At 47.5% G+C, this 20,419-nt stretch overlaps 1 protein-coding gene and 1 long non-coding RNA gene across 3 annotated transcripts in view; both read right to left on the bottom strand.

Annotated features, from left to right (window-relative positions):
* Positions 1-13,941, bottom strand: part of ERG (ETS transcription factor ERG) — a 142,576-nt gene extending 128,635 nt beyond the window's left edge. For both annotated transcript variants that reach the window (XM_059840124.1, XM_059840126.1), the window contains exon 1: positions 13,892-13,941. The gene's annotated coding sequence lies outside the window, so the exon portion shown is untranslated. The remainder of the gene's footprint in view (positions 1-13,891) is intronic.
* A 1,013-nt stretch (positions 13,942-14,954) lies between these two features.
* Positions 14,955-20,113, bottom strand: LOC132324116 (uncharacterized). Its single transcript, XR_009485520.1, has 3 exons — positions 19,957-20,113; positions 19,289-19,413; positions 14,955-18,080 (listed from the first exon to the last, which is right to left on the bottom strand). It is a non-coding gene; the product is annotated as an uncharacterized LOC132324116 (long non-coding RNA).
* Between the last annotated feature and the right edge of the window lie 306 nt (positions 20,114-20,419).

Genomic DNA, 20,419 nt, shown 5'->3' with positions numbered 1-20,419 from the left:
ACAACCAGAGATAGTCTGAGAACACATTTCAGCCTCCTCCTGGCCTCCTTTCTAGTTCCTTGCTAAAGACAAGGAGTGCAGCACGCCGAGTCCCAAACTTTGCTCTGCCCACACCAAACACCAGGTTTTCTTGGGGGTTGGAACAAGATGATCTTTAAGGTCCCTTCCAACTCAACTCATTCATTCTGTGATTGTCAAAGTCCTGGCTGAGATCATCACAAGGCCCCACTCACTGACAGGAGACAGGGCCCAGAGGAGGAAGAGGTGCAGAAGAAGAAGAAGGAACCATCCTTAAAGAAGAGATCACCTGTCCCGTGGCCAAGGTAAACAAGGTCCCACTGTCACTGCTCCTCAGCCACCAAGTCCCAGCACTGCCCTGAGGCACAGACTGCCTCCCACACCCAGCACCTTTTATTCCCAGCTGGGATGCTGAAATTTCACCATTTGCCAAAAAATTCCCTAGTCCTGCAGCAGGAAACAGCAAGGCCACTGCAGGAAGGATCCCAGCATGGCCTCAAGTACCCACTGAGCCCAGGGCAGCTACATGTAAAATGCAAATTCAGCTTTCCCCATCAGAGGGGGATACCAAAGCAAGGGAGAGACTGCTCCTGCACTGCTCCCAGCAGGTGGATGAGCCAATGTCCCACCGTGGCACCTAGGCAAGGACACCCAGTGCTGGGGCTCACACATCACCACACTCTCCTGCGTTCAAAAGGCATTTTGAGCACGCTTCCCAAACACAAATACTGAATTATTGTTTTAAATTATGGGGTTTGTATTTTTCCTGAAGCGTTTGCCCTGCGCTGAGGCTGAAAATGGACAGTCTGCGGTCTCTTTTACGAAGCTGTTTTTATCCTCTCAGAACCAAAGTGGTAAACCACTAATGGCATGAGCATTTTTCTCATTATCAGTTACAATGTTAATGACTCTTATTTAAGCAAGCAGTATTTTAAAATCTTTCAGCCTTGCTTGTTCACTTATTAGACCTGAGACTGTTTATTGTGTCTTCTCTTAAGAGAGTTCTTTTATGATGTTAAAGGGAGGAGGCCATTTCAAGACCAGGCAGCAATTTGCATCAGTAAACACTTTAAGGAACATCTTGCTCCAGTGTCTTAAAACTGACTCAGTTTCAAAATCCCTTGCCTGAAGGATCAGTGCACTGTGGTGCTCAGGTCTAACTGTAAATAGCTAAATGGTCACACAATATCGGGGTCTAGCAGCCGAAGCAAAGGCAGGTTTTAACCCCTGTGTTGGGATAAAACTCTGCCTTGTAACCTTATGCAAAATACTCAGCCAACTCTTAGAAAACATTCACAGAAACGAAGTGAGATTTCAAATTTATTTGCCTTAACCCTCCATCTCCAGGAGTCCAGAGCCACCCACACAGATAGAGGTTATTTCCACACAAGGATCATAAGGGACTTTTGTTGGCTTCCCTGTTTTTTTTTCAAGCCCCATCCCAACATGGAGAAAAACAGAGGCATCATCACAGCTGCCTAAGGGCACTCATGGAGAAGTATCCAGGGCTGGAATGAGAACGGGCAACTTTAGGAAGGGTAGAAAGCCAAGCACAAAGGCTCTGGCAGCCAAAAAATCAGAGCACATTCATAAAACAACAGCCCAACGTTTTGAAAAGTATCAAACAAAAGTGGTTGCCAAAGGGTTGCTGTCATCTCCAGGAAAAGCAAGCATGCCACAGATATTTCCTGCGCACGCTGATCCTGGGGGAACAGTAAAAGTGGGTTATTACACAGCCCTACTCCCAGTGTTCTCACTTTCACAACACACACGAGTGTTTCCTCACGGCATCCATTCTTGCTCGAAGCCATTGGTGGGCAGCATACCTAACTCAGCTTTTGTTGAAGTTCTTATGTTCTTCCCAGGTAATTGGCCCTACGGGACTTTAATCTAAATGGAGTGTGTCTTTGTAGGGACCTTGCAGAGGTATTTTGAATGTTTAATGGTCTCCTGAATTACTGCTTTCCTCCCACTGTGAAGGAAATGGGCTCACCGCCGTCCGCTTCCCTGTAGCATTCATTACCTCTGGAAACACGGATGTGTAACAGCATCCCACAGCCCATCCCATGCAGCAAAAGCACATGGGAGAACAGGCAAATATTCATCCTCCTGAACACTAAAGGACTTAGTGGATCCATGTAGATGTGGCCAAGTGTGGCAGTCGTATTTTCTGAAAAATCCCTTGGTCCAGGATTTTTCTCCTGGGAAGCTGAGAAGCCTCAGAGAAAGAAAACAATTCTTATCTCATTTGCTTCTCCTGTGTTGTGCTCACATGTGGAATGTGTCTGGAGATTGTTTATCCAGCAGGTGATTGTTTCATTGGTTTCATGTGAATTGTTTTGACTTAACGACCAATCACGGTCAAGTTGTGTCGGGACTCTGGAAAGAGTCACGAGCTTTCATTATTATCTTTTTAGCCTTCTGTCTGTATCCTTTCTGTATTCTTTAGTATAGTATAGTATTCTTTAATATAATATGGTATCTTAAAATAATAAATTAGCCTATCAATGGGCATGACAGCTGGCCTGCAAGCAAAGCTGAGTTGATAGAAGAAATAACAATTGATGATTTTCGAGTGTATCCATAGCAAGGAAGAAGACACGGCTGTCAGCATGGAAACAGATTAGAAAGGATACATGAAAATTTCTGTAAGCTAAACTGTGTGCCTAAGTAGATGTGTATATTTGCCTTATTAAATTTCTGTAAAACTTTTATCAATTATATTGACGTTAATTGCTTTACACCAATGAATATAAGAAGTTATTGTGATGTAGATAATGACTTAAGATCACGCTTTGTTAAGAGTTTATAAGCTGGAGAACACAGAATAAAAAAAGTTTTTCTTCTTAGACCCTGATCACGTGTGTATGTCACATCCAGCCTAAGGGTGACATGAGCCTTCCAAGAACATGGAGTCAGATTCATCATTCCTTCCTTCGTCTGGGAACCCCTCAAATACAAGAGCCAAGCAAAGGTTCCCCTCACGTTCAATTACTCACAGTTCACCTGCCTGGGCTCACCCCAGGAGGGAGAGGGAATTGGATCCCAGCCCAGCTCTCTGGCTCAGGGTGACACGGGCACGTACCTGGCAGCGGTGTGGGAATGGGGATCTGGCTCTCTGGGTTATTTGTTGCCTTTCCTGTGCAGCCCTTTCTCAGACCACGTCTTAATGTCTTCCAGACCCCCAGCAGCCCTCACACCATATGTGGAGTGAGAGCACCGTGGAGTAACTGGTTAATGAGTTATTCTCACAGCCTGCTCCCCTTAGGAGCTGGTACACATCTCAGTGCTTGCCAGCAGCACAGTGGAGAACCAGCTCTCAACTGCTGTCAATTTAAAACCCTTGTAATTACAGCACTACAATAGTAACATTTAGTTCACCTAGAAACCAAGTGCCTCATTCATTCCCTCTGTCCCTGGATGAGGAATTGTGTGTCCAGCAGGAGCAGGGCAGGGATTGTCCCTCTGTGCTGGGGTCCCTCCAGGGCTGGGACCAGTTCTGCTCCTGCAGGAGAGCCCTGGAGGGGCTGGAGCGTGTCCAGGGCAGGGAACAGAGCTGGGAAGGGGCTGAGCCTGGAGCAAAGGAGGCTCAGGGGGCCCTTGTGGCTCTGCACAAGTCCCTGCCAGGAGGGGACAGCCGGGGGGGTCGGGATCTGCTCCCAGGGCACAGGGACAGGAGCAGAGGGAACAGCCTCAGGCTGGGCCAGGGCAGGCTCAGCTTGGCCAGCAGCAGGAATTTGCCCATGGAAAGGGTGCTCAGGCCTTGGCAGGGGCTGCCCAGGGAGCTCTGCAGTGCCCATCCCTGCAGGTGTCCCCTGGAGGTGGCACTGAGTGCTCTGGGCTGGGCACAAGGTGGGCATCGGTCAGTTTGGACTTGATGATTTTGGAGGTTTCCAACCTTAATGATTCTGTGTTTCTGTAGCACAGAAAATGTCTAAACCAGATCTACTCAAACACTGGAGTTGAAAATTTAACTTCAGACAACACAAGTGGGGCTGAGCAGGGAGGAGCATCCCCAGGGCTGTTCAGTGCAGGGTTGGTGACAATCCTGTGTGTCCCACAAGCCTGCTAGGCTTTTCCTCCCTTTTCCTGCCTGTTGAGATCACCAGACATGCATCAAGAGAAGGAGACAATATCAGAGGTGATGTGCTTTGGCTGTAAATGTCATCATATCCCAAACACCTTTCAAATTTAAACCAGAAAAATGTAGGATTCCCCAGCAAGAGGAAGCTACTGGGTCCAGTGAGGAATTAAGACAGGAGGCCTTGACAGAAAATCTTCACTGACTCCTGCCTGCCAAGGGACTGGGAGGAGGCCAGAGATGGAGCAGGAGGGAGTTGTGAGATCTGCAGGCATATGACCCATGTCTCCTCCTCTATGAAAGATGAGCCCACACAGAGAAAGTGAAAATTCTCTGAGCTCATACAAGGGAAATTTTATCAAGAGAAAAAGCAGTGGTTGTTTCCTGTGCGAAAAAGACGGTGCCTTTAAATGCTGTAGTGACTTGGGGGAATTAAGGCTTTAGGAAATCAGCAGTGAGAACACTTCCAGGGCTTTCCAGCCCCAGCAGAATCATGAGGAAGAAACACTTCAGCTGAAGAGCTTTGCCCCTGTGAAAGCCAGCAGAGACACTTCAGACACTTCAGCAAGGACAAGATTTCATCTACTGAACAGAAATTTAGAGTCTTCAAACTCTTTCATGGGTTATTCTGGAACAGAGGAGGAAGAGGAATGTATGGGTTGCTGTTCTTTTTCCATGTAAAACCAAGTGAAAGTGGTAAATACGTTAAAAAGGGTTTGTTGTTTTACTTTTCAAGACAGCAATGCTGCAAAGGAGAACAGCAGGACTGTCAAACACCCAGGAGCACATGCAGTGTGCTTACACCACTGGTTTTGAGTTTCCCTGCACCAGCCAGGCTCCGGCTTCCTACCAAACCATCAAAAACGAGAAAGAGACGAGAAGAGTTCAAAAATTCAGTATCACCTACTTAGCCAGGAGTGACTTTTTGTGAAATGACTTGCCTTGCTAATCCTTTCCAAGGAATGCAGATGAGGGATCTGGTTGGACTGGGCTCCATCAGCCTCCCCAGGAGCTGGAGGGGCCCTGGGCTCACCAGTGTGGGGGAAAGTCACCCCTCATGTGAGGGACAACCAGACTGGGGCTCCGGCTGCCAGCGATGATTTGTTTCCTCGCAGGTCCATAAACGCCGATTACGTCAGTGTGGTTTCAGGCTCATTTTTAGCTGAGGCCACTCAGTCCAAGAGGAATTAGAGGCAGTGGTCAAACAGAGCCTCTCCGTGCTCCAGACGAGCCCACTGATCCCAACCTGCTCCTGCAGGGCCATGAGGATGTCAGAAAGCGGCGGAATTCATCCAAGCGTGACAGGCAGGAACCAGGGATCGCGCTTTTCCACAGCAAGTGGTAAAACTATCCAAGCCCAAATCCCCTCCCCATGAATTTCAAATGCCTTCTTTCTGCTCCTCCCGGTGTTGAACACATGTTCCATTTGCCTCACAAAACCTGCACGGTTTGTCTGGTTCTGAAGCAGGGGTTGGAGCACAGCGAACAGCCTCGCTCTCGCTGCCGGTCCTGCCTTCCAAAAGAAGCGCCAGAGAAAGGATTCTATTTTTGTGAGAGTTTAAAGGGCACACTCAGAAAAGTGACTATGTAAAAATGGCACCTTTTCATCCAGCAGATCTGTTCCCAGTGAGTATTCTGAGTCATGTCTGCTTACTTTAGTGACCAAAATAGATTTTTAGTACTTCTCACTCCTCTCTAGTCCTGCGGAACCAACACAGCAAAGAGGGAGTTATTTAAATCCTATCTTGGACCAAAAACTGTCATGATGAGCTCAAGGGGCAGAAGGGAGGGCTGGATGTGCCCCTGTGGGTGGCTGAGGGGGCAGTGCCCCACCCCAGTGCCACAAATGGCACATCACACAGGGAGGTGTTAGCCCAGAGGGACAGGAGTGGAGGACAGCCAAAATTCCCTCCACCTCGGCTCCTGCATCCTCCAACAACCTGATGCTGACCCCCCATCCCACATTCCTGCTCTGCAGACAGACCACAGGCCGAGCTCCCTGGGCTCACATTTGGTTACAACTCTGTCTCCTGTAAACTGTCATGGGAATCACAAGCAAATAACAAACACGGAGCTCGCCCCTCCTTCCCCAGTGGCTCCATGCAGAGCTGCTCCGGCTGAAGCTCTGCAGCTCAGCTGCGCTCCTTGCAGGGACCACTGTCAGCAAGGGGATCAAAAACTGCCCCTGACAAGGTAAAAACCTCATGGCCTGTCCAAAATGAGCCTTCCAAAGTTGTGCTTCGAGAGATTTAAGTAAAGTGTAGCCCCAAGGCTGTCATTTATACAGTTGGACCGGCCTAAAAAAAAAAAAATCACTTTAAATGGTTGTTACTATTTCCTTCACAAGCAGAACACACTCCTAAGAGAAAGGCAGCAGCATTAATCCATTCCTGTCTTATTCTGAAGCTGAAATGATGGCTAATGTTTTGTTACTCAGTTTTTCAAGGAAGTTAAGAGAGAAGTGCAGAAAGCATAAAAGGGTTTTCTGTTGCTATTTCTAATGTTTCTATTTCTAAACAAAAAGGAAGCTTGACAGTAAAAATTAATGTTCTGTTTACTTCAAATTAAACTTTAAAATTATAAATAAGCAATAATAATAATTTCCACTTGGACTGTATTATTTGTCTGGTTTCTCTGCTATATTTTACTTACATTTTTTCCTTCACTCTCCCTAAGATCAGCTGCTGGAAGGCCTGGATTTGTCTCTGGATGCAGAATTCAGGGCACTCCCTGCCAGCCACGTAAAAACCAAAATACCCAGTCCTACAACCCCATCCTTCCCAAGCTGCTGGACCATCTTCTGCACCTTCAGTGCCTCTCCCAAACCAGCATCACTGTCTCAGACTGGCAAGATTACCCTGTCCTCTGGCCAGGCTGTATTTACACAACTGCTGCCAGCCAGATCTTGGATTTTTGGATGGCTACAGCAAGCTGAGGTGAATCCTACCCTCCTAAAGCCATTTTTCAGTCTCATCACTTAGAACTGACTTCTCTGCATGGAAGAAGGAAGAGGCCAGGTTCAGGTTTCTTCAAGCTCTTCATTTCAAGAGGGTGATGAATTGCTCTGCTGAAATGAAGCCTTGGAGGTGCCTACAAAAGACAGTGCACTCGGTGGTGTCAGGATGTTGACACACATATTGGTGACAGATGATTTGGCTGGTCTTGCTTGCAAGAGATACAGAGGCTGCTACAGACTGTTTGCTACAAATACATAAAAATACCAGAAGACTTATAAATGCAGCAAAAGAGCACCAGCCCCAATTCCCAGCTTCACATTCTGGGCAAATGTAATGAAATTTAAGAAAAGGCACAAGATATCAACCAGGACTAAACTAGATCTTGATTTGATATTAAATCCTTTATCTTATCTTCATGTGGTAATAAAACCTTTATTTTTTTCCTTTACCAAACCTGTTTTTAATGCAAATTTTTGCACAAGCTTTCGTAAAAAAAAAAAAACCAAAACCCTTTCTATAAGTGTTGGAAGAGCCAACTACAATCAATGGAACAGCAACAGCAGTTCTTTAGAGAAATGATGGAGAAAACTATTCCCATGTCTGCCTTGCAAGTCCTGCAGATCAGCTGCTTTTCCAAGCAGATTTTTCAGCTTAGCCTCAGTGCACGCTGAATGCAACATCTTTCTGTTACTTTAGTAGTTAATCCTTTGTGTATAATTTGTGAACTCTATAGAGAGCAGTCCGTTTTATAAACAGAATTTTAAACCACCAGGTTTAAATTTATTGCAGGGTTTATTCAGAACTGACAAAGCCTCCTTAGAAAACGGAATTTTGCTAAGAAGCCTTTCCTTCTGCATAACTACAAGACTTCCTTCTGTATAAACCCTTTTCTACTTACACAGAAAAATATAAACCATACAATTGTTTGATTGCCATTTTTTCTTGTTTAATTTACAGAAAGAGATACATTGTGCAGTTTTCTAAATCCCTGATTTTTACATGTACATTTAATTGCATTAAAATCACACACTGCATGCATTACCACTATCAAGTATGAAAAATACAAGTGATTTGTTGAAAGGTTTTTTTCAGTCAAACCAGGTCAAATATACCATGTATATCCACACTTGAGAAGCTAAAAAAAATGTAATCAACTCAATGCAAAAATTATGGAAGTGGGAAGCCTACATGCCTTAAAAATTAGAAGAAATCAATCAGATTTCACAAAACATTTTTGTTTTAAGTCCACAGGGCAGAAAAGCTGCTCCTCCTACACCAATGCTCCCAGAACCAGAAAAATGAAACAACCTGAAAACCTGATAAATCAATGCATGTTTTAACAGCACAATAGTAGCAAAAAAAAAAAAAAAAAAAAGAAAAAAAAGAAAAAAAAGAAAAAAAAAGAAAACAAACCTTTACCAACCACTTGTAGCAGACAGTAAAAAGCAGGGGGAAAAGATGCTAACTCAGCAGGCAGTGCATTTGAAATGGTGGGAGAGAAACTTTCCCGACCCACTCACACCTGCACAGCCTCGCCAGGTGCCTGGGCCTGGCCAGGGCTGTGACCTGCTCTGCTCTCCTTGGGGCAGGAGCTGAGTGCTGGCCACAGGCAGCATTCCCAGTTCTCAGCCCCTGCAGCATTCCCAGTTCTCAGCCCCTGCAGCATTCCCAGTTCTCAGCCCCTGCAGCATTCCCAGTTCTCAGCCCCTGCAGCATTCCCAGTTCTCAGCCCCTGCAGCATTCCCAGTTCTCAGCCCCTGCAGCATTCCCAGTTCTCAGCCCCTGCAGCATTCCCAGTTCTCAGCCCCTGCAGCATTCCCAGTTCTCAGCCCCTGCAGCATTCCCAGTTCTCAGCCCCTGCAGCATTCCCAGTTCTCAGCCCCTGCAGCATTCCCAGTTCTCAGCCCCTGCAGCATTCCCAGTTCTCAGCCCCTGCAGCATTCCCAGTTCTCAGCCCCTGCAGCATTCCCAACTCCCAGACCCTGCAGCATTCCCAACTCCCAGACCCTGCAGCATTCCCAACTCCCAGTCCCTGCAGCATTCCCAACTCCCAGTCCCTGCAGCATTCCCAACTCCCAGTCCCTGCAGCATTCCCAACTCCCAGTCCCTGCAGCATTCCCAACTCCCAGTCCCTGCAGCATTCCCAACTCCCAGTCCCTGCAGCATTCCCAATTCCCAGTCCCTGCAGCATTCCCAATTCCCAGTCCCTGCAGCATTCCCAATTCCCAGTCCCTGCAGCATTCCCAATTCCCAGTCCCTGCAGCATTCCCAACTCCCAGCCTGTGCAGAATCCCTCATTCCTCGACCCTCCAGCATTCCCAACTCCCAGCCCCTGCAGCATTCCCAGTTCCCAGCTCCTACATCATTCCCAGTTCCCTCCAGCATTCCCAGTTCCCTCCAGCATTCCCAGTTCCCAGCCCCTGCAGCCCCATCGCTCCGTGCTCCCCATCCAGCCCCGCAGCCCAGAGTCTGTGCTGCCGCTGCCGCCGCCGCCGCGGTGCCAGCTCCATCAGGGCTTTCCCCGCTGCCGTGGCTTTGCCTTTGCGAGGTGAAAAGCAAAAGCAAGCCGGGCTGTTTCAGGCTGTTTCATTAGGGACCCCCTGGAGGAACCTGGGTGTCTGAGGGAGCTGATTGAAACCACATTTGATTCGAGCTGGTTTTTGCTGACCCGGCCTGGCGCGGCGGCCGCCGTGCTCATCATCGCCCACAGCCGGCCTGGATCTCCCCAATCAGCACTGATCAGCTGTGGGGGGTTCCCAGCTAAAGGCGAATTCAGGAGGCCTGAAACACAACTGAAGGTGATATTTGTTGGCAGGGGAAGCACCTGGAAGAGGCACCAGCTTTGGAACATCCCACCAATGCTGCCGAGTGCCCGAGCAGGAGCACGGCATGTTCCTGAAGGCTGGAAGCAACGCTGCTGCCAAGACCCTTTAATGAGCACCTGGGTGTTGTATCATGTATTAAATATTAAAATGAATCAACACAGAAGGCCTCAAAGCAAAACCAAACCCTCACCTGTGCACAGCAACCACTCCCCAACCCACTGCGGTCAGCCAGAGTTGTGTGGCTACAGCTCGAGGCCCTGGGGTTTCAACCATCCCCTCTCAAAGCTGGTTGTATCTGCAGCTAAAATGAAAACATGTGTTTATTGTTTTTTCTTTGGGCAGACGATTAATATTTATGTGATGCATTATCAAACAAAAATAACTATGTATTTTGTTCCTGGAATAATGGTTTTTTTCTTGTTGGAATGAAGCTGTGCCAAGGAGGGATTGCAGCTGATGCAAGCAGCGTGCAAGGACAATCCACTTACCAGGGCAGCTTTCTGAAGGAAAAAGGGACATTTCTGAGCCAGGGTGAGTTGAGGAAAATAATTGCTGTGGTGGAATCTCACACTCCACACGAGGAAAAGTGCCACCCAGGGCAGCAGGAGATCCTCCTGCCACAGCAGTGCGGGAGAAGCAGGCGTGTTGCAAATCCATTCACGCTTACTTTAGATCAAGTCTCATTTTTACACAAAAATACCTCGCTGCACACTTTTTTTACTTTTGATAAATCACTGATTAACGAGGATGTGCACTCTGTCCACAGCAGAATAAACTCTTTGGGTTTCATTGTGAAATTGCTGTTTTTTGAATTCAATTAACCCCTCCAGATTACACACAGACCACTGAATATAAATAGAAGAGGTTAAAATACAGTTTAAATATAACAGATACGGCCGCAACTCCATATTTAGATATACCCTTTCATTTTTTTCCTATTGCCTGCTTTTTACTTACATTTAAATTTAGCAAAGTAATTTTAGACTGCCACTTTTCTACCTACACTAGTTAACTACTTGTGAAAGTGGTATCTAATCTAATATATTCCTATCTTCCAAAATGACAAATCGATACAACTTTTTTGGACTCAAACCTTCAGCCAAAAAAGACAAAATGCTTGATTTTCCTGGGAAACTTGAGTGTCAAAAAGGGCACGGCCAGAACCACCCTGGGAAGTAAAAAATATTCCAGTGGCTGTGAGAGCAGCCAGTTGTGGGTATAATGAGAACCAGTGTGGTGTTATCGCACAAAAGGTAATTCTTCCAACCCAAGACAAACAACATTACAATTCAGGCTGAAAATATCTTTACCCTGTGTGAACTTTTTTCTTTTTTTTTTTTTTTTTAACAGAAGCATTTTAAATCAACAGTATAGGAAAAGTGCCACACAAAGCATACTCTAATCCCTGGCATCCCTTCCCAGCTGCACAGAAAACCAGCGGGCAGCTTTAGGCACTCAGGGCTAAGCCTGCCCTGCTGACCTCAGATGATATGGATCAGGCCCAAAGGGCCCTTTCCAACCTTACCCCCTGTCAACAACTTCCACCTCAAGTTTGGGACACAGATTTCCACAGAGCTGCTCACATGATTCAAAGAAGTACAGTTTTACCCTTATAGCTGCCTTTTCCTGAAAAAAAATAAATAACTATTCACTCAAAAGAAAATGACAAGCTTCCTGATAGTGGAACAAAACCCCAGTGCAATGGATATTCAAGGGAAAAGGGTTTTTTTGACCCAACTATTTTAAATTATTTTGTTGTTACCTGCTTGTAACTCCTGGAGTATTTAGTAAAGGACAGGTGAGGAAAGGAAATGTAACATGTAATGTTTTGGGGCTACCAGATGCAATCAGCACCTCAAAAGCTTCTCCCATTTTGAGAAGTTTTTTGATCCTTACGGGAGGAGGAACTGCTGTATTCAGGGATCACAGCAAAGCCATCAAAATTCAACCCTCTGCAGAGGGAGAGCAGTGCCATGAGCCTCACGCTGTGATAGCAAAGCACTGGGCAGAAAGAGCAGTGGGGAAGGATTTGCCTCATCAGCAGCCAGGTATTCTGTTCACGGGGTCTTGTTCAAACCAACGGGACTGCCACACTCGTCCCAGGGTTTTCTGTTTGTTTACACAGCCCTGTGCATGCACAGAAAATAAACTTCCCACAGCAGAGCAGGTAGCAGAGACACTTTCACGGGGCAGGATCTTGTGCAGAATTGTCCTTTGAACACTGACAACAGCGGGGTCCAAACTGGTGCTCCAGACAGAAAAGGACAAACAAAACCAGCATCCTTGTGATGAGAGACACAGCTCCCAGGCCTGCAACAATCTGGGATTTAAGCTCGTGGTTGCCATCATTGTGAGTCCTCATTGGACTCACACCCAGATTTCTTAAGTGCCTTACAAAGAGCTCAAATTCATTTAAAAGGAACAGAGAGAACCTCACAGGCGCCACTACTTAAAAACCATCAGAAGCAGAACATGCATTACAAACATGTCTATTAGAATCTATCTCTAAGAACCAAATGCTACAGAAATGACAATCCAAAGGGAGCAACACCTCAGGAGCAAAAAGTCCAACTAATCACACCTAGGACTTACCCTGACAGATCATTTGTAAAATTCCTGTAACGTGTAACTCTATCCAGTACTATATGATTTGTTTAACTTTGGGACTAAACTGTGGGAGGTGGGGACAGATGCTGTTCAAAGCTCAAACATGAAATGTTTTTGGAGCTGGTAGATTTCTTTTCTTGCAAACTTTTTCAAAGAATTTGCCATTGTTTGCCCACAAAAGCATACGAAAGAGAAAATAAGGACTGATGTTGCTATTCCAATATACCATGTCTTTGTTTTTTATAAATCCCCTTTAAGAAATAGATCAGGAAATCAACATAAAAATATATTTGTCCCGTATGAGGTATGGCTTGGTTTGTTTATGCTTTTACTTATTTATTTCTAATTGGGAAACTATCAAATAACCTATTTCTCTTCTTTGATTTTCCGGTCAGTTCAGGTGTGCCTGTAATCACACACCTGATATATGTATCCTGACAAAAGTTTACATTTCATACCCCAGTGAGAAGCTGTCTTTGCCTGCTTCACTTGTTTCAGAGAAACCAGGGAAGTGCTCAAAGGGTTAAACCAAAGGAATGTGACATTTCTCCATGTGCAGTTCATAGACCTATCCTGGTTTTCCTAATGGACTCAAAATTACATGGGGAGAACGGGGCAGAATGTAATTTCCAAACTCTTACTTCAGAACAGAGTTAATTCACAGAACGACACTTAGAATACAAATAAAAAAACTTCATTAAAGAACGAGCCATTTCCTCGCACCGTGGGCTCTCAGCAAAGGCAGCAATGAATGGAAGTTTATGTTAGCCAGAACTTGCAACTCCAGCTTTTGTAAATACAATTACGTGCACTCCAAACTCCTCAGCGAAGTCACCTGGACACCAAAACAGAGCCCGCGTATCCCTTACTCTGAAAAGCACCAAACCCAACCACGACTCCCCGCAGCCACGTAGGTAATTGAAGGTTTTCCTACGTGCAAGAGCTGCCCAGCTTTTGAAAAGCCATAGAGCTATTAGTTAATTGAATGATGAATTGCTGAAAGAATTACGAAGGCACCAACGCCGCTATTACGATCCAGAGGGGGGAAAAGTGATGGCGAGGGGGAAGGCGATATCATTTCTGCCCGAAAAGCCAGCGGCCAGCCCGAAGCCAAACAGCAAATTAATCCTTCAAAACTTAGAGCAACTCGGGCACGCTTCGCTCAGAGGATGCGCGGCTGCAGCTGCCGAGCCCTCGGGGCTGCCCCGCTCCAGCCAGGGGACACCCGGCCGGTCCCTGTGCCGCCCTCGGGGTCACCGAGCCCCGCCCGGTCCCTGTTCCCGTCCCCGGCCGGTCCCTCTCCCAGCCGGTCCCTCGCCCATCTCCCCGCCGCTCCCGCCCCGACGGCCGGCGCTCCGCTGGCCGCCCCCGCCCCATGGCAGCCCCGAAGGGAAAGCACTTACCGGGCTGGGGCCGGGGTCACTCCGGGCTCCCGGGGAGGGGGGACGGGGCGGGACGGGACGGGGGAAGGCAGCGGCCGCCAGCGGCGGGAGCTCGGCAGGGAGTGAGGCAGCGGGCAGGGGACGGCGGCGTTGCCGACTGCGGTGAGTCACTTCAGTCGGGACGGGCTCAGCCCATCGCGCTGGCCCCCGGCTCCGGGCGCCTCTTCCTCTCTCCAATCGCCGAGCGCGGCCGCCGCCGCCGCTCCCGGCGCTGCCCGGCTCCCCCGCCGCCGTCGGGGCGGCCCCGCGCCCGGGGCGCTGCGGGACCCCCGCCCCCGGTGCCCGCGTCCTCCCCCGGCCGCGCTCGGGGGGGGCGGGAGGGGCCGGGCGGAGCTGGAGGTGAGCGGGACCCGCGGGGGGAGGACGCGGCTGAGCCCGGCCAGGCTCGGCCCGGCGGGGCCGCTTCGCCCCCCGGCGCGGGGAACAGGAGCGCGTTTGAAGGGGCGAGAACAAGCGCGCGGTTGTGGCGGGGACCCGACGTGAATCGCAGCCTGGCCCCTAAACCAGGTGGCAGCGCGGGCGAGGAGGGCAGCCGGAGGAATAACGGGATGCTCGGGAATAAAAGGGGAGCGAGGCGCGGGGGGGGCGAAGCAAAGGAGGCTGGTCCGGCAGAGACTGCAACCCCATCTCCCAGGGGTGATGGAGACGGGACGCGTCCCGGCGGTGCCATCCGCACTCACCTCGCATGGAGGAAACCCAGGGGAGAAGCGGGCGGTGCGCCCCGTCCTGTCCCCTGTCCCTTGCCTCTGTCCCTTGTCCCCGTCCCTCCCGCTGGCGGCCCCGGGGCTCCTTACCGGGGCTCCGCTCGTCCCCGCCGCCGCCTCGCCCCGACCTTCCCCGGGCACGCCTTGGCCCCCGCCGCACCGCCGGGCATCGCCCGCCGCTCTCCGCCAGCGGTCAGCGCCCGGCCCCGGCGTCCGCAGCAGAAAACCCAGTAGTCCCTTAATTTAAAATAATAATTTAAAAAAATATTAAAAAAATAATTAAAAGCGTCTCAGTTTTTAAAGCAGAACTACATAATGTATTAATTGGTTGCTATTAGCATGCAGTTTTATTGAGCATAGCACACAGAAGTCTGATTGTAAGCGAGGAGTGTTTTCAATGAAAGTGGAGTTATTTTAGCTGCAGACATGTTTACATTTCTGTGGTTTAGTCTATAACTTTCTCTTTTTCTTGCTTCAGAATTCTGCTCCATGAAGCAAAGCCCTTAGCTCCCAGACATTCCAAAAAGTCTGCCAAAATAATAGGGGAGGAGGGGGGGAGAAAAAAAGGGAGAAGGAATAAAAAAAACACACACAGAGACCCCCAAGTCTGGGTCAGGCTCAGGGCTGGGTATGGGCAGAGCGAGTATACCCCCTCCTCACTCTCCCTCTCCAGTTAAAAAGCCTTCAGGGCTCCATTTCCTGTTTTTAAGGAAAAAATAAAGCGGGTCTAGGACTGATTTTAGACACTGCCTAGACCAGGGCTGGTGGGTGCTGAGGACCTTTAACTCTCTCGGTGCCAAAGAGTACCTGATAGCACACATCCAGGCAACCACATGCCTCCCTCCCTTGGGGCAGCCCCAGCAGAAAGATAAGCTTTCCACCCCAAAGTGTGTTTTTTGGGTGACTAAGAACCCAGAGATCCCAGGTGACCACCTAGTGCTTGAATGAGCAGAGTGAAGAGATGAAATACTCCAAAAGTGGCGCTGAGTGCCCTCTGCTACTGCAGCACCCACCTATGGAGATCTGGAGTCACTTTTCAGTGTTGGGGACAGTGTTGGGGACAGTGTTGTCACCCTCCCCACCTTCCCCTCGATGGGCAGCATCACTCGTGTGGCCCTCAGTGAGTGGGCGTGAAAACAACCCGAGCTGCTGGACGTTAGATCCGCAGCTTTGGAAAAATCAAAACGGAGCAGCTGGGCTAAAATTAGGAGCACTCAGTAGTGAATGAAGCACGAAAGTCGTGGACGCCTCCCCACAAAAACTCCCGAGTCAAGTTTTCCACTCCAAGGCTTGGGAGGGTGTGATAGGAATAGAAAGAGGAGTGTTCAGAATAAAGCACTCCTGTAATGAAGGGTTGTGTCTCCAGGGAAGGGATGAAGAGAGATGGCAGGACAGGGGATGCTGATGCAGTGCCAGGAGCCAGACAGGGCACCCTGTCCCAGTCCTGCCCCTCTGCCCTGGGAGGGAAAATCCTTGGATTTGCAATCTTCAGGTGAGGCAGGGCAGGAAAATTCACAACGGTGTTTCTTGGCCCCCTGGCCCTCAACATTTGCCTCCCAACCTCATCCAAAGTATTTTTATGTGTGTGTCCCCTCCCCAGACTTTTTTATTTTTACATGCCAGATGACTCCTGTATATTTGGACCTCTCGCTTTTGAAGAAGCCAGAAAGCATTATGATTTCCCAATGCCTAAAAAAGAAAAGAAAACACCTTTCCCCCAAGATGTTTTATATTAATTTAAGTATCGGTTCCTGGTTCATGTCAGCCCCTTTCACAATGAAATGTCCTGCGTGGGCTGTCACACCTGCTAAATATAATCCTCTCATTCTTTTGATATTCTGCAAAGGGCCTTTAAAGGTTCACATCCTCCAGTCTGGAGGTTTAATTGCTTCATCTCGGATTTTTAAGAAGCCTTATAAATTTCTGATTTTTGTGGATTTCAAAGGGGCAGGGGGAGGGATGGGAGAGGGATGTGAGGGCCATGCTGAGAGCACTGCCCTGACACTGCAGGTCTTGTAGAAGCTCTGACCCTCCAGCCCGTCCCACAGCTTCTGCTCCTTGGGGCAGACAACTTGAGCTGGTTTTATGAGTTACCAATGAGTTAAATATGAAAATAGTAGCCTATTTCACTATGGTAAATGCTCACCAGGGAGGAAATCATAGATTCAGTTTTATAGAAGGTAATGGAGTGAGATTACCCACACTAATGTACTTAACTCTTCAGAGAACATAAATCCAGCAGGAGACAGCCCCAAAGCAGTTGATCCCCAAAACAAACTGCAGCCAGCAGCAGTTTCATCCTTACGAGGTGCTGGTGGCACCAGGCTTGCCCAGTGGAGCTGTGGTTAGAAACTCCTGGTCCAGAGGAGTGTGGCCCTTACAGACTACAGCAAGGATGTTCCTGGAGCCAGAAAATGCCTGGCAGGATGGGAACAGGAGGGCTGGGGGGGAAATCCTGCACCCCAAATCTTTGCACACTGCACAGAGCAGCTCTGGGTAACACGATGGCCACAAATTGTCTGAAGTGTGATGCATAATTCCTGTTAAATGAGATAAAACAGCAGAGAGAGGGACACTGAGTGTGCTGACAGCTTTGTGCTGCACCCAGAGGTGGCTGCAGGAATGGTACCCATGGCAGGGCCCCCAAAATGCTGTGTTTGCAGCAAAGCCAGTGGGGTCATGTCCAGCTCTCAGTGAGTCCCCATGGCTCCATGTCCTGCATCACCTTCAGAGTTCAGGCACTCCCAGGGGCAGGGGACAGGCTGGCAGCCCCACCAGTGACCAGCGCAGAGCTGAGCTGCTGGGCTTCCACGTGGAAAGCTGCTCCACATTGTCAAAAAAACTCCAATCCTCTGTCCTTTCAAGCCCTACCTGTATGACTAGAATATTCAGCCAGTGCTCCTGCAGAATGCAAGCAGTGGGAACACGAGGTAGGAAAGGGTTGTAGCCAGCTGGGGCTGGGCTCTGTCTCCAGCAGCACTGACACAACCAGAGCACACAGCCTCAAGCTGCACCAAGGGAAATACAGGTTGGAGAGCAGGGAAAAGGTTTTTCCAGCAAGGGGGAGAAAGTTCTGGCATGGCTGCCCAGGGAGTGGTGGAGTCCCCATCCCTGGGTGTGTTTAAAAAAAAAGATTGGATGTGGTGCCAGGGTTTAGTTGAACTTTTGGGGCTGGCTTGGACTCGATGATCTTGAAGGTCTCTTCCAACGTGGTCATTCTGTGAATTCTGTGAGGCTGGAGCATCCCTTGCTATGCCACCTTCCTGCCACCAGCCCCAGCTCCCATGGCCCTGCAGCTCAGTAGCTCTGTCACAGCAGTTGTCCCCAGAGCTGACCCTGGTGTCGGTGCAGGGACAAGATCCATCCCAAAGGCTCATTCCTGGAGCTTTCTCTCAGGAGGAAGGAGGAAATTTCAGAGCAGGTGGGTCTTCAAGTGCTGCCTCTTGCTTAGGAGTGTTGGGAAAGAAAGAAAGTGATCACATCATTTTCCATCTCTTTAAACACAATTTTCAAAATGCAATTTCGAAACAAGCGATAAAAATAACAAATTGTCACATCTGGATCAAGAAAAAATTCCATAACCAGTGTTTTTCCATATTTCTTCCAGAGCAGTGGAAGAAACAAATTTAGGAAGTGGCACAGCCTCAGATAATTTTGAGTCTTAATGGCAGGACTAGAGACTGAAGCACTTAAAGGATGCAAAACTTGCTATGGTTTTAGGCTGCTGCTGTGTTCAGCACTGAACCACATCCCCAAGTGCCACATCCAGGTGTTTTTTGCAGATTTCCATGGACAGCAATTCCACCACAGGCCTGCACAGCCTGTTCCAGTGCTTGCTTCACCCTTTCAGTGAAGAATTTGTCCCTAATATCAGCCTAAGCCTCCCGAGGTGCAGCCTGAGGCTGTTTCCTCTTGTCCTGTCACTTGTCACCTGGGAGAAAAGACCAAGCCCCACCTGGCTACAACCTTTCAGGTGGTTGTAGAGGGCAATATGGTCCTCCCTGAGCCTCCTTTTCCCCAGGTTAAACAACCAATTCATTCAAAAAAACTCAAAAAAGAAGGATAATAATGCCAACTTCTTAGCATTAATCATTGTAGTTATTATCAATGAAATGGGATATATGAATAAATAGATATAATTTCTTTTTATATGAAACAACAGGAGTAGAGCACAGATTTTTTTTTTTTTTTTCCCACTGGCAAAATGCAATTCCAGCACCTGATTTTCTCATTAGAATCAGAAAGGATTAACATTTTACCTATGAAAATACCATTTAGGATGAACAAGTCAGGCAACAAAGGGGGGACACCTTTCTAAATATTACCTCTCACAGGTGTGGGTGACATTCACTAATGAAGGTTCCCTTATGTAAAAATGACATTTAATTCAGGAGAGACAGGCAGTTCTAGAGACACCTCCTGTTGCCTGGATATGAACAGGAAACTCTTTTTCAAGGAGCAGAAATTACAGCTTTTTACAGCACTCATGGATTTGTTTTAGTCCCAGACTGGGCACCTCAATATCATTTTGCCAATCTCTGGAAAGACTCTGGTGTCCCTCCTATGAGAGAAAGACTTTTAATTATGGAAGGAAAGATCTTTTCTATTTAAAAGCTCTGAAGTGGCAAGAGAAAGGATTTAATTTGGAACTTACCTGTGTAAGTATCTGGTTAGATAATGTGGTTGGGTGAAGGGGATATTGATCACCAGGATATTCAGCATCAGTGATTATTCAGGACTGCTGTGTCAATTTGAAATAATTCTTTCCCAAGCAAAGGGCTAAAAGGAAAGTGAGATAATTTGTTTATTTTCATTTTTGGGTTGATTTTTTTTTCTGCTTACACTGATAGCTGAGTTCAAAAAACAATATGTTGGCAGGAAGGGTCCAGGGAACACTTGAAACTCCCATGAATTCAGGAGGGGTTTTGTGAAGCTACAAGAAATGATGGAAAAAAATTTTAAAATGCCAAAGGTCTGATCTGAGTGATTGGAGAGATGGGATACTTGCCTGAATAGCTCCTAAATATCTTAAATTTCCAAAATAAGGTGAAACTCTTCACTTTTTTCCCTGCATTTTGGCAAATAAATCCCAAAAGAGACAAAGCTGAGTATCTGAATAATTGTCCAAAAGCAAATTGGAATAACAGTGAAATAAACTCTCTGTGCAAATTTCTGTGACCAAAACTGAACTCCTCACTCATTCTCAGTTTGGGCTTGGGGAGAAGAATTTGTGCTTTTTCCTATTTTAACCAAAGCATTTCCCTTCCTCTCTCCAAAGGGGCATTTCTTGGCATCACTGCTGAGATTCAAGGAATAACTCACCCAGTGAATCAATGCAGAAAGGCTGGGTGGAGCATCTTTGTCAGAACTGCAAAATTCTCCAGCCACATGGTGAAAATGAAAAATAAGAAAGCTAGTTAGGGTAGATGGCAAAATGTCATAATTTTAAAAATATTTACTGGTGAATAATCTAACCGGAATAAAAAATAAAATTCTGGTGTCAGAACAAAAAATAGCTGATGAATAATGGATGAAGACAAGCCTGACCAAAAATAAAATGTTGACACTTCAACAGAAAGCAATTAATAAGTGTACATACATAAAGTTACTTGCTCATTATTTTCTTGTATATTTACATTTTTCCCTTGGATTCCTTGGTGCATGGTGATCCCTGAGGAGGCCATAGCTCAATGAAAATGTAATCCAATGGAGAATTAATATCCAGATAAGCCTCATTTTTATGGGATTGAAACTTGTGAACTGTCATCTCTCTCTTCCTTATATT

The sequence above is a fragment of the Haemorhous mexicanus genome, chromosome 2, assembly GCF_027477595.1.
Source record: "Haemorhous mexicanus isolate bHaeMex1 chromosome 2, bHaeMex1.pri, whole genome shotgun sequence".
Taxonomy (NCBI): Eukaryota; Metazoa; Chordata; class Aves; order Passeriformes; family Fringillidae; genus Haemorhous; species Haemorhous mexicanus.
The sequence above is the reverse complement of the archived record's forward strand: the minus strand, read 5'-3'. Positions and strand labels throughout refer to the sequence as shown.